Source organism: Salvelinus alpinus, chromosome 14 (genome assembly GCF_045679555.1).
Source record: "Salvelinus alpinus chromosome 14, SLU_Salpinus.1, whole genome shotgun sequence".
In the NCBI taxonomy this organism is placed as follows: domain Eukaryota; kingdom Metazoa; phylum Chordata; class Actinopteri; order Salmoniformes; family Salmonidae; genus Salvelinus; species Salvelinus alpinus.
The window spans coordinates 33,760,772-33,773,805 of record NC_092099.1 but is presented as its reverse complement, the minus strand read 5'-3'; the positions used below and the strand labels follow the sequence as shown (position 1 = coordinate 33,773,805).

The 13,034-nt window shown below is 43.9% G+C and overlaps 1 protein-coding gene across 1 annotated transcript in view; it reads right to left on the bottom strand.

Moving 5' to 3' along the window:
* The window catches only part of LOC139538815 (TSC22 domain family protein 1-like), a 99,118-nt gene that overhangs the window by 20,974 nt on the left and 65,110 nt on the right, over positions 1–13,034 (bottom strand). The gene's annotated exons all lie outside the window — the stretch shown is intronic.

The window sequence follows — 13,034 nt, the reverse complement described above, 5'->3', positions numbered from 1 at the left end:
GGAGGGGGATCTGTACATTGGCCTGGAACATGATGTTCTAGCTCCAGACGGCTAGTCAAGCCAGAACATTACTTCCACTCCAGCAGTTGAGTGAACTGGGAGGGCTGAGCTGGATGTATGATACTGTACACTTACTGTACAATCACATGACTATGTGCTGTTTGGGTCAGTCACATAGTCATGTTATAGTGCGTTATGTGGACCCCCGGCATGATAGTCTTAATCAAACATGATTGGTTGGCACTTTCACACTATTAACCTCAGGAGACACACACACACTTATCTTCAGGACACTTACTGTCCGCACATACCCAAACACAGATGGGACAGATGGGTGGTTTGATTGTTTCCAAACAGACCAGGACTTCACACTACCAGATAACAGATCATAATCCACCATCTAGTACATACTGTACACTATCAATAGTTTTTATTTCCTGGAATATAAAAGCTGAAAAGTCATCAAAAAAGAACAGTATTTGTAAGTGATGTAACATAGCACAGGTCCTCATCAATATACTGTCAGTAATCAACTGATAGGATTCACACAGATTCACAGACCAATGCGCCACACACAGGCTCTCTCACACACACATCCCTTACATTCATATTGCCATAAGAGGGTTAATCGGAGGGCAGACGTGTACAGTTCATGTAGAGTGTAAACCAGCCAACAGCTTTACCCATATCCACTGAAATGCAATAGAGACACGCGTCAAATGTCCTATAAATTGGGGACATTGTGTTCCTGCATAAGGAATGTTTCTCTGTTAAATGAGGTGTGTGTGTTAATGCATGTGTGTTCATGCGTGTGGCTGTTCATGTTTGTGTGATGTGCTGTGTACTCCTGTGCAGCTCATGTTCTACTGAACAAGAGTAATCCCTCTTGGTAACAGAGAGCAGCTTCAGAGCATAAATACTGCACTAAAACACACAGCCCCTCCCCCACTCACATACACAAGAGAGAAGACAGAATAGTGAAGTTAGTGAAGTACACTGACTGTAAAGTCCAAAGTCTGATATTTCAGAGAAGTGAGGCCAGTCCTTACAGAAAGTTCTAGTGTTGATCTGTAATCTCTTCAACTAGAACGTCCCCATTCTAACCCCTATTGTCCCAACACTTACTAAACTACCAGATTTACACTACCGTTCAAAAGTTTGAGGTCGCTTGCCAATGTCCATTTTTAAATAAAAGCAAATATTTGGCCCATTAAAACAACATTAAATTGATCAGAAATACAGTGTAGAGGCCTCCCGGGTGGCGCAGTGGTCAAGGGCACTGCATCGCAGCGCTAGCTGTGCCACCAGAGACTCTGGGTTCGTGCCCAGGCTCTGTCGCAGCCGGCCGCGACCGGGAGGTCCGTGGGGCGACGCACAAAGGGTTTGGCCGGTAAGGATATCCTTGTCTCATCGCGCACCAGCGACTCCTATGGCGGGCCGGGGGCAGTGCGCGCTAACCAAGGTAGCTAGGTGCACGGTGTTTCCTCCGACACATTGGTGCGGCTGGCTTCCGGGTTGGAGGCGCGCTGTGTTAAGAAGCAGTGCGGCTTGGTTGGGTTGTGTTTCGGAGGACGCATGGCTTTCGACCTTCGTCTCTCCCGAGCCCGTACGGGAGTTTTAGCGATGAGACAAGATATTAATTACTAACAATTGGATACCACGAAATTGGGGAGAAAAGGGGGTAAACTTAAAAAAAAACATATAAAAAAAATACAGTGTAGACATTGTTAATGTTGTAAATGACTATTGTAGCTGGAAACGGCTGATTTTCTTTATGGAATATCTAGAGTCGGGAAGTTTACATACGTTTACACACAAGCCAAATACATTTAAACTCTATGAAGGGTGGCCAGAGCATCCCGGAGTCGCCTCTTCACTGTTGACGTTGAGACTGGTGTCTTGCGGGTACTATTTAATGAAGTTGCCAGTTGAGGACTTGAGGAATCTGTTTCTCAAGCTAGACCCTAATGTATTTGTCCTCTTGCTCAGTTGTGCACCGGGGCCTCCCACTCCTCTTTCTATTCTGGTTAGAGCCAGTTTGCGTTGTTCTGTGAAGGGAGAAGTACACAGCGTTGTACCAGATCTTCAGTTTCTCGGCAATTTCTCACATGGAATAGCCTTCATTTCACAGAACAAGAATAGACTGACAAGTTTCAGAAGAAAGTTCTTTGTTTCTGGCCATTTTGAGCATGTAATCGAACCCACAAATGCTGATGCTCCAGATACTCAACTAGTCTAAAGATGGCTAGGGTCAGTCTGTTATATCTGGAGTATTTATCCTGTCTAATCCGGTGTCCTGTGTGAATTTAAGTATGCTCTCTCTAATGATCCCTTTCTCTCCTTTTCTCTCTTTCTTTCTCTCGGAGTACCTGAGCCCTAGGACCATGCCTCAGGACTACCTGGCCTGATGACTCCTTGCTGTACCCAGTCCACCTGGCCGTGCTGCTGCTCCAGTTTCAACTTCTCTGCCTGCGGCTATGGAACCCTGACCTGTTCACCGGACGTGCTACCTGTCCCAGACCTGTTGTTTTCAACTCTCTAGAGACAGCAGGAGCAGTAGAGATACTCTGAATGATCGGCTATGAAATTCCAACTGACATTTACTTCTGAGGTGCTGACCTGTTGCACTCTAGACAACCACTGTGATTATTATTTGACCGTGCTGGTCATCTATGAACATCTTGGCCATGTTCTGTTATAATCTCCACCCGGCACAGCCAGAAGAGTACTGGCCACCCTTCATAGCCTGGTTCCTCTCTAGGTTTCTTCCTAGGTTCTGGCCTTTCTAAGGAGTTTTTCCTAGCCACCGTGCTTCTACACCTGCATTTCTTGCTGTTTGGGGTTTTAGGCTGGGTTTCTGCACAGCACTTTGTGACCTCAGCTGATGTAAGAAGGGCTTTATAAATACATTTGATTGATTGATTGCTGATAACGGGCCTCTGTACGCCTATGTAGATTTTCCCTTTAAAAAGTATATATATTTTTTTATCTGCCGTTTCCAGCTACAATAGTAATTTACAACATTAATGTCTACACTGTATTTCTGATCAATTTGATGTCATTTTAATGGACAACAAAATGTGCTTATCTTTCAAAAACAAGGACATTTCTAAGTGACCCCAAACTATTGAACGGTAGTGTATGTTGTTTTCCCACAACCACTCAACAACCTCCCCCTGCTTCCCTCCCATCCATCCCGCTCCTCAGCTGTCTATCTGTCTGGTCAGCTGATGACTGCTCTCTCCATCTTCTGACTGGAACAGTGGTGGGGAACAGCAACAATCCGGTTTGGAAGAAGAGAGAAAGAAAGGGAGGGAGAGAGAGAGAAAGACACAGCCAAAGAGCTTTCCAACCTACAGCTCCATGACACAGCAGAGAGCAGAGGGTAGAGAGGACCTAGCTTCTGTCCACTGCCAGCTTACCAGCCAGCCCTACCCATCCATACCCTCTCACAGAGACATGAACTGCTGGGGCTCAGTGATATACACCCTTATGGCTCTATCAGACTATACTCATGCACACACAGACAGAACACATGAGCTACTGCCCAGAGCCACAAACACACGTCCTATAATGTGCAGATAAAAAGCCACAGCATGCAGAGCATCTCTTCTGAGAGGATTTGAATATGGCTTTTTCCTCACTGCTTCTCTGACATGCTACAGTATAGCCTAATAATGAGTAACTATCTGCACATTATATGACAGGGACTTGACATGAAGTGGGTTAACTAAGGGCCTAATGCTAGTAGCAAATAGTGTACAGTAATGAAACAAGCGGTGGTCCATGTTATATAATAATAGCGCTTAGCTCCCTGAACGAGTTTACTGATTACGAGCTCCAATACCCCCGTCTCCATAGGTGTCTGTCATCCCAGAATATAGGAGAAATTACATCATTTCCAAATTAGAGTCATTACTTCTCCCTCAAATCCTCCGGTATTCCCCGTGTGTATCTGTAGGTGTAAACCTATAGAGTAGTTGTTAGTGTGACAACTGCTACACTTTCACTTAAGCACCAACTAACACACTTGAATAGCCCTTTCAGGAAATTGGATGATTGATGCTAACTATAAAAGGTGTGTAGTACAGACCTCTAACCATTATCCTTTCTCTCTGTTTCTGGTCTTGAGTTAAAGACATCAGTTGACCAACACCTGAGCTTTGCTTATCTGCCGCTTCAGAGAAGTTGATCATGGAAGTTCATTCTGTGCGGATATACAGCTAAACCCTGGCCTGTAGGACTACAGGCCCTGACCCCTCTCCTTCCCGTGTGTGCTGTTGTATCTTATAAGATGTTCAGAGAGAGAGGAAGAAGCGAGTGGAATAACTAGAGAGACTGCATCAGGCCAAAGGCAGTGATGACAGAGGGCTAACATAAGCACCGCTTAATCCTACAGAAAACACATAGCTCAGTGGCTGCAGATCCATACATGGACTGGGATATACACACCTTGAGTGTGTACAGTGCATTCGGGAAGTATTCAGACCACTTGACTTTTTCCACATTTTGTTACGTTACATACTTATTCTAAAATGGATGAATTTTTCCCCCCTCATCAATCTACACACAATACCCCATAAGGACAAATCAAAAACAGGTTTTAAGAAATGTTTAACCAATTATTCAAAATAAACTGAAATACCACATTTACATAAGTATTCAGACCCTTTACTCAGTACTTTGTTGAAGCACCTTTGGCAGCGATTACACCCTAGAGTCTTCTTGGGTATGACATTACAAGCTTGGCACACCTGTATATGAGGAGTTTCTCCCATTATTCTCTGCAGATCCGCTCAAGCTCTGTCAGGTTAGATGGGGAGCACTGCTGCACAGCTATTTTCAGGTCTCTCCAGAGATGTTCAATCGGGTTCAAGTCCGGGCTCTGGCTGGGACACTCAAGGACGTTCAGAGACTAGTCCCGAAGACACACCTGCGTTGTCTTGGCTGTGTGCTTCGGGTCATTGTCCTGTTGGAAGGTGAACCTTTGCCCCAGTCTGAGGTCCTGAGCACTCTGGAGGAGGTTTTCATCAAAGATCTCTGTACTTTGCGCCGTTCATCTCAGTCCCTGCCACTGAAAAACATCCCCACAGCATGATGCTGCCACCATCATGCTTCACCGTAGGGATGGTGCCAGGTTTCCTCCAGACGTGACGCTTGGCATTCAGGCCAAAGAGCTAAATCTTGGTTTCATCAGACCAGAGAATCTTGTTTCTCATGGTCAGAGTCCTTTAGGTGTCTTTTGGGAAACTCCAAGCAGGCTGTCATGTGCCTTTTACTGAGGACTGGCTTCTGTCTGATTGGTGGAGTGCTGCAGAGAAGGTTGTCCTTCTGGAAGTTTCTCCCATCTTCACCAAGAAACTCTGGAGCTCTGTCAAAGTGACCATCGGGTTCTTGGTCACCTCCCTGACCAAGGCCCTTCTCCCCTGATTGCTTAGTTTGGCCGGGCGGCCAGCTCTAGGAAGAGTCTTGGTGGTTCCAAACTACTTCCATTTAAGAATGATGGAGGCCACTGTGTTCTTGGGGACCTTCAAAGCTGCAGAACATTTTTGGTACCCTTCTCCAGATCTGTGCCGACAATCCTGTCTCGGAGCTCTACGGACAATTCCTTCAACCTCATTGCTTGGTTTTTGCTGACATGCACTGTCAACTGTGGGATCTTATATAGACAGGTGTGTGCCTTTCCAAATCATGTCCAATCAATTGAATTTACCACAGGTGGACTCCAACCAAGTTGTAGAAACATCAAGGATGATCAATGGAAACAGGATGCACCTGAGCTCAATTTTGAGTCTCATAGTAAAGGGTCTGAATACTTATGTAAATAAGTTCATGTTTAAAAAAATAAATAATAATTGTTAATTTCAAAACAGCGGTTTTCGCTTTGTCATTATGGGGTATTGTGTGTAGATTGATGAGGACATTTTTATTTAATCCATTGCCAGTTTAGTCCATTTTAGAATAAAGGCTGCAACGTAACAAAATGTGGCAAAAGTCAAGGGGTCACTATACTAATGCACTATTTTTGGACCACTAACACAGAGGAGAGTGAGTCCATCTCCGGATATGCTACTTTCACAGAAACCTTCAGAAAGGTCTTCCTGTGCTAGTTAACTCAGACTGACCTGTGTCCTGGGCAGTAACACACTCACAGATACAACCTCTAGCCTGGATACTACTGTTGAGGCCAATGGAGACGCTGTGCGCATTTCAGAGTTTGTTTATATTATGATATTGAAAGCCCAGAGGTCAGAGGGACAAAGAAAGAGAGAGGAACAGAGAAAGAGAAAGCTAGAAGGATGGAGCGAGAGATATAGCTGTGGTGCGGGGGCAGATGCAGAGCAGAACAGGTTTGAACCGGTCAGCTGTGACTGACTGTTCTAAAGGACAGGCCCTATTACAGCATCACAACACTGCAGGCCAGTTAGGATGCTTTAACCAGATGCCCGCAGCAGTAAGTATTAGCACAGGGCTGGATGGGGCTTGTGGCCATTTAGGCTACCATCTAATGCCATCACTGGTCAACCCTGCCAAACTACAGTCAAGTGGTCAGAGTGAAGTCTTAACATTACTGGCTCATTTCACCAATTTGGTGTCTTTTGAGGAGTGTAAAAAAAAAAGTTAGATTTTAACATTGTCATGAGCTGTATTCAAATACCCATACTGTATTCTACATACTTGATGAGTATATACACTACATACTATTAGTTCATTTTAGTATACTGTAAACAAACGGTATCCTTTCAGTTGAGTGTACTAGCGCTTCGTCTGTCAACTGGAAGTTGATGCTGTTGCTATGCAACTTCTTGCTAGCTTGTTACCATAACAAATTACTAGCTAGACATCTTACGACTTCATTAACAATGTCCATTGAGAACGCACAACAAATATACCACTTAGCTAAGCTAAGAATTACGTGAATATTCAACTGAATAAACTTTGGGCAGTTACATAGCATATAGTTAAACTGGCAAGTTTGATGTATTAGTAGCTAACATACCAAGCAACTGCTGTAATGACATGCTATGCGGTTTGTAAGGCTAGCGTAGCTAACAAATTGTCAGTCAACATAATGTAACTTACTTCAAAAGTCATTAGTTTATTTCATTGCTCAACATTTTCTTAACATTTGTCATAATTAGTTAAAGCAATGAATTTGTATCCGCTCTCATCGGACTTCAGCTGCATATTTACCTCAATTTTCTTCAAATCCGAAAATATTGCGAAGCTACGCTCATTGCCTTAAGAATTGCATTATGGGCCCTAAAAGCACGGAAATATAGTGCCCACTGCTTGTATATGTAGTACGACATCCGGGAACTTTTGGCATACTTACTATATCCATACTATGACCAATAAGCATACTACATACTCAATTTAGGTGACAAATAGTAAGGTTAGTGCAGTTAGCATGATTATACAAACACAGCTATGGTCAAAAAATGAAATTGTTCAAACATTTCTAGCCTGTATCAACGGGCAACAGATTTGACGTGTTATGCTCGACCCGCTCAGTTTTCCGCCACAAAATTGCCGAAAAGCATAGAACCAGCTCACCTGCTTTTACTCAATGATTAGACTATAATATGTTCGATGTTTCTTTCCAATTTCCTTTTTAAAAATGTATAGTTTCACCATATTAAAACGAGAGTTCAGTTCACGTAACAGGGTTGACCTTAAAATAAGGGACAGACATAAATGAATCACTAATCACATTAAATAAATAATAATCTTCAGAAATTACTGTCAAAGCAACAAAATAACTAAGGCTTTACAGTGACGGTCAAATTTAGAGACATTTTGGGATTAAGTGGATTAAAATATTGACAGGGTTGATGGAGGGACATGTGAAAATGCTGCAATTTTTGCACTTTACCAAGCCTTTATTCATATATTGAATATTGAACTTTCCATGTGGTCTATATTAAAGGGCACTATTTAATATAACAGGCTTTTGGAATGCAGTATTGGTGCACAATTTCTATTTATAATATCAAAGGGACACAAAAGGCACTCATTTGTGAAACGACCCTACTAACTACATATTTCACTGTTTAATGTAATGGCATAAGGGAACTCACCTACAGGTGGGCAGCAAAAGGGCAGGTCAGGAGAGAACATGGAGGGAAGGAAGACAAAACAACAGATTAACATACAGTATAGTACATACATACATCCACACGATTCAAAGTTCAACAAGGGTGTGGCTGTCACAAGTCACTTCTGAACACCATTTGGTATACAGTGCATTCAGAAAATATTCAGACCCCTTTCCTTTTTCCACATTTTGTTACGTTACAGCCTTGTTCTAAAATGGATTAAATGTAATTTTTCCCTCATCAATCTACAGGTTTTTAGGAATGTTTGCAACATTAAAAATTTAAAACAGAAATACCTTATTTACATAAGTATTCAGACCCTTTGCAAAGGGTCAGAAACTTTCCAGTAAATTTCTGGAATTTTTCCAGAAATTTTTGATGGGAAGTTAAGCCTGGGATTTTGCTTAAATTCATCAAAAAGTTTACTTATAATAGTGAACCTTTTTTGAGGGATACACAAGGCAATTCTAGGTTGTGGCATATTTTGGTGAAACTATCCCAAATTCAATGGAATTGCAACCCTCTGCATGCACAGTGCATTCTTCCATCACATGTACAGATTCTCAAGATCTTGCACAATAATGAGATGCTATTGAGCCCACACTACTACACTGTCTGAGCCAAGGACTACATGCTTTCTGGCAAGTTTTGATTACAATACTGGGTGGGGTGAATATATTTTATATGACATACATGATTCTTTGTAAACTAGTAAATAGCAGCCTACAGCAAAGTGTGTTCAAATCATTTATAACTTAACAATTTCTGCTAGTTAGTTTTTGCTACCATGTGGGTTTTCACTTGCATGACCCTTTTAACTGAGTGTTAATTCACTTGTTTCCATACAAGTTTAATTTTAAAACATCTTACAAAGGAGTTGTTTAATCTAACTGTTTAACTAATTTATTTGTACATGGACTTCCGTTTTTTTTTAAACTTATCTTTCTTCTAATCTTTACAGGAAATGCCACGTGCACAATCTGATGTGTGGAGACATTTCACTGCAGCTAATGTAGAAGGAAAAGCAGTGTACATTTGCAAATACTGTGCCAAATCATATGTGAAGAACGCAACAAAGATGCAGAATCATCTGGCCAAGAGCATAGTTCCCTCAGTGCTCACAACAAGCAACCTGACAAAATTCCCTCTACTTCTATTCTAGATGAAAATGATGAATTGGACACCTTATCGATAGCAACAGCTCATGGTCCTCCTGGAATCAGAAGTTTTTTTTTACTCAATGGAGGAACGTGGTCAGAGAAATGCTGATGAATGTCTTGCTCGAGCTGTGTATGCAACTGGTTCACCTTTGATGCTCACAAGCAATGTGTATTGGAAGAGATTTCTGAATGTTCTTCGCCCAGCACACACCCCTCCAACCAGACATGCTTTATCTACTCATTTGCTGGATGCAGAGTTCAACAGAGATCAAGTGATCTTGAGACCCTATCCCTTCCTCTCTTCTCCAGACCATTTCCGGAGACCTTCTCCCTTACCTCACCTCGCTCATCAACTCATCCTTGACCGCTGGCTACGTCCCTTCCGTCTTCAAGAGAGCGAGAGTTGCACCCCTTCTGAAAAAACCTACACTCGATCCCTCCGATGTCAACAACTACAGACCAGTATCCCTTCTTTCTTTTCTCTCCAAAACTCTTGAACGTGCCGTCCTTGGCCAGCTCTCCTGCTATCTCTCTCAGAATGACCTTCTTGATCCAAATCAGTCAGGTTTCAAGACTAGTCATTCAACTGAGACTGCTCTTCTCTGTGTCACGGAGGCGCTCCGCACTGCTAAAGCTAACTCTCTCTCCTCTGCTCTCATCCTTCTAGACCTATCGGCTGCCTTTGATACTGTGAACCATCAGATCCTCCTCTCCACCCTCTCCGAGCTGGGCATCTCCGGCGCGGCCCACGCTTGGATTGCGTCCTACCTGACAGGTCGCTCCTACCAGGTGGCGTGGCGAGAATCTGTCTCCGCACCACGTGCTCTCACCACTGGTGTCCCCCAGGGCTCTGTTCTAGGCCCTCTCCTATTCTCGCTATACACCAAGTCACTTGGCTCTGTCATATCCTCACATGGTCTCTCCTATCATTGCTATGCAGACGACACACAATTAATCTTCTCCTTTCCCCCCTCTGATAACCAGGTGGTGAATCGCATCTCTGCATGTCTGGCAGACATATCAGTGTGGATGACGGATCACCACCTCAAGCTGAACCTCGGCAAGACGGAGCTGCTCTTCCTCCCGGGGAAGGACTGCCCGTTCCATGATCTCGCCATCACGGTTGACAACTCCATTGTGTCCTCCTCCCAGAGTGCTAAGAACCTTGGCGTGATCCTGGACAACACCCTGTCGTTCTCAACTAACATCAAGGCGGTGACCCGTTCCTGTAGGTTCATGCTCTACAACATTCGCAGAGTACGACCCTGCCTCACGCAGGAAGCGGCGCAGGTCCTAATCCAGGCACTTGTCATCTCCCGTCTGGATTACTGCAACTCGCTGTTGGCTGGGCTCCCTGCCTGTGCCATTAAACCCCTACAACTCATCCAGAACGCCGCAGCCCGTCTGGTGTTCAACTTTCCCAAGTTCTCTCACGTCACCCCGCTCCTCCGCTCTCTCCACTGGCTTCCAGTTGAAGCTCGCATCCGCTACAAGACCATGGTGCTTGCCTACGGAGCTGTGAGGGGAACGGCACCTCCGTACCTTCAGGCTCTGATCAGGCCCTACACCCAAACAAGGGCACTGCGTTCATCCACCTCTGGCCTGCTCGCCTCCCTACCTCTGAGGAAGTACAGTTCCCGCTCAGCCCAGTCAAAACTGTTCGCTGCTCTGGCACCCCAATGGTGGAACAAACTCCCTCACGACGCCAGGTCAGCGGAGTCAATCACCACCTTCCGGAGACACCTGAAACCCCACCTCTTTAAGGAATACCTAGGATAGGATAAAGTAATCCTTCTAACCCCCCCCCTTAAAAGAGTTAGATGCACTATTGTAAAGTGGTTGTTCCACTGGATATCATAAGGTGAATGCACCAATTTGTAAGTCGCTCTGGATAAGAGCGTCTGCTAAATGACTTAAATGTTAAATGTAAGTGAAGGTCAAGCAAATCAGAGAAAGCAGACTATTGCAATCATCTCTGACTGGTGGTCGAATGTTCATGGGCAAGGAATATTTAACTACATCTCCACCCCTCAACCAGTATTCTACAAGAGCACAGACACAAGGGACAACAGACAGCGGTTTCCACATTGCAGATGAGCTGAACGCAGTCAATGACCTTGGACCACAGAAGGTATTTGCACTGGTGACAGACAATGCTGCGAACATGAAGGCTGCTTGGTCTAAAGTGGAGGAGTCCTACCCTCACATCACACGCATTGGCTGTGCTGCTCATGCATTGAATCTGCTCCAAGGACATCATGGCACAGAAAACAATGGATACACACTACAAGAGAGCCAAGGAAATGGTTAGGTATGTGAATGGTCATCAAGTTATAGCAACAATCTACCTCACCAAGCAAAGTGAGAAGAATAAGAGCACCACATTGAAGCTGGCCAGCAACACCCGTTGGGGGTGGTGTCATCATGTTTGACAGTCTCCTGGAGGGGAAGAAGTCTCTCCAAGAAATGAGGGTCCTTCAGGATGATGTATTTTTGAGAGAGTGGTAAGCAGCCTCAAACTCCTGAAACTTATAGCAGTAGCCACTGCACAGATTGAGGGAAACAATGCCATCATGTCTGATGTTCAGACTCTGCTTGCAGATGTAAGGGAAGAAATCCGTACTGCCCTGTCCACTTCACTGTTGCTCCAAGCAGAGGAAACTGCAGTTCTGAAATACATCAAAAAGCGGAAAGACATCTGCCTGAAGCCCATACATGCCGCAGCGTACATGTTTGACCCCAAGTATGCTGGCCCGAGCATCCTGTTTGGTGCAGAGATCAACACGGCCATGTCTCACCACCTTGGTCTACATGAGGACAAGGTTCTTGGCAGTCTGGTGAAGTACACTTCCAAGCAAGGGCTTTGGGATGGAGATGAAAAATGGCAGTCATGCCAACATATATCATCAGCCACCTGGTGGAAGGGGCTTTGTGGATCTGAGGCTCTTTCCCCTGTTGCCGCCATCATCCTCCAAATCCCACCAACATCAGCTGCCTCAGAGCGCAACTGGTCCTTGTTTGGGAACACATACACCAAAGCATGCAACAGGCTGACCAATACAAGGGTTGAAAAATTGGTGGCCATCCGGGCAAATTTGAGGCTTTTGGAGCATGACAACGAGCCATCCGCAACAAGGTTGGAAAGTGACAGTGAAGATGAGGCCTCAGAGTCTGATGTTCAAGAGGTGGACATTGAGGAGGTACAGAAGACATGGAAGTCAGAGAGGAAGACAACCAAAGCTTTAGTTTCTAGACTATCATTTTACAGATGTTAAAAACGTTCAGATGGACCATTGGGGATCATTCAATATTCCCTTTCTTTTGTTATTCAGTAAAATCGTCCCATGTGAATAGTCAACTCATTTAAATAAAGTTCAATTCGTAACTAAATTGTTTTTTATTTAATAATTTGCAATTATGTCTACTTATGATAAGGTAAACGGCTTATGTTTGTCTCCATATGAAATGGTACATATATCCAATGCAAAAAACATCTACATTTAAATGGTATTAATAACAATTTGCATATATTGCCATTAATTCCCATATATTCACGGTAATTCCCATTAATTCCCACAGAAAGTTTCCACTTCTGAATATTCACCAAAATGTGCAACTCTAGCTATGAGACTCGAAATTTAGCTCAGGTGCAACCCGCTTCCATTGATCATCTTTGAGATGTTTCTACAACTTGGAGTCCACCTGTCGTAAAAACCTATTTTTGCTTTGTCATTATGGGGTATTGTGTGTAGATTGGTGAGGGGAAAAAAACGAT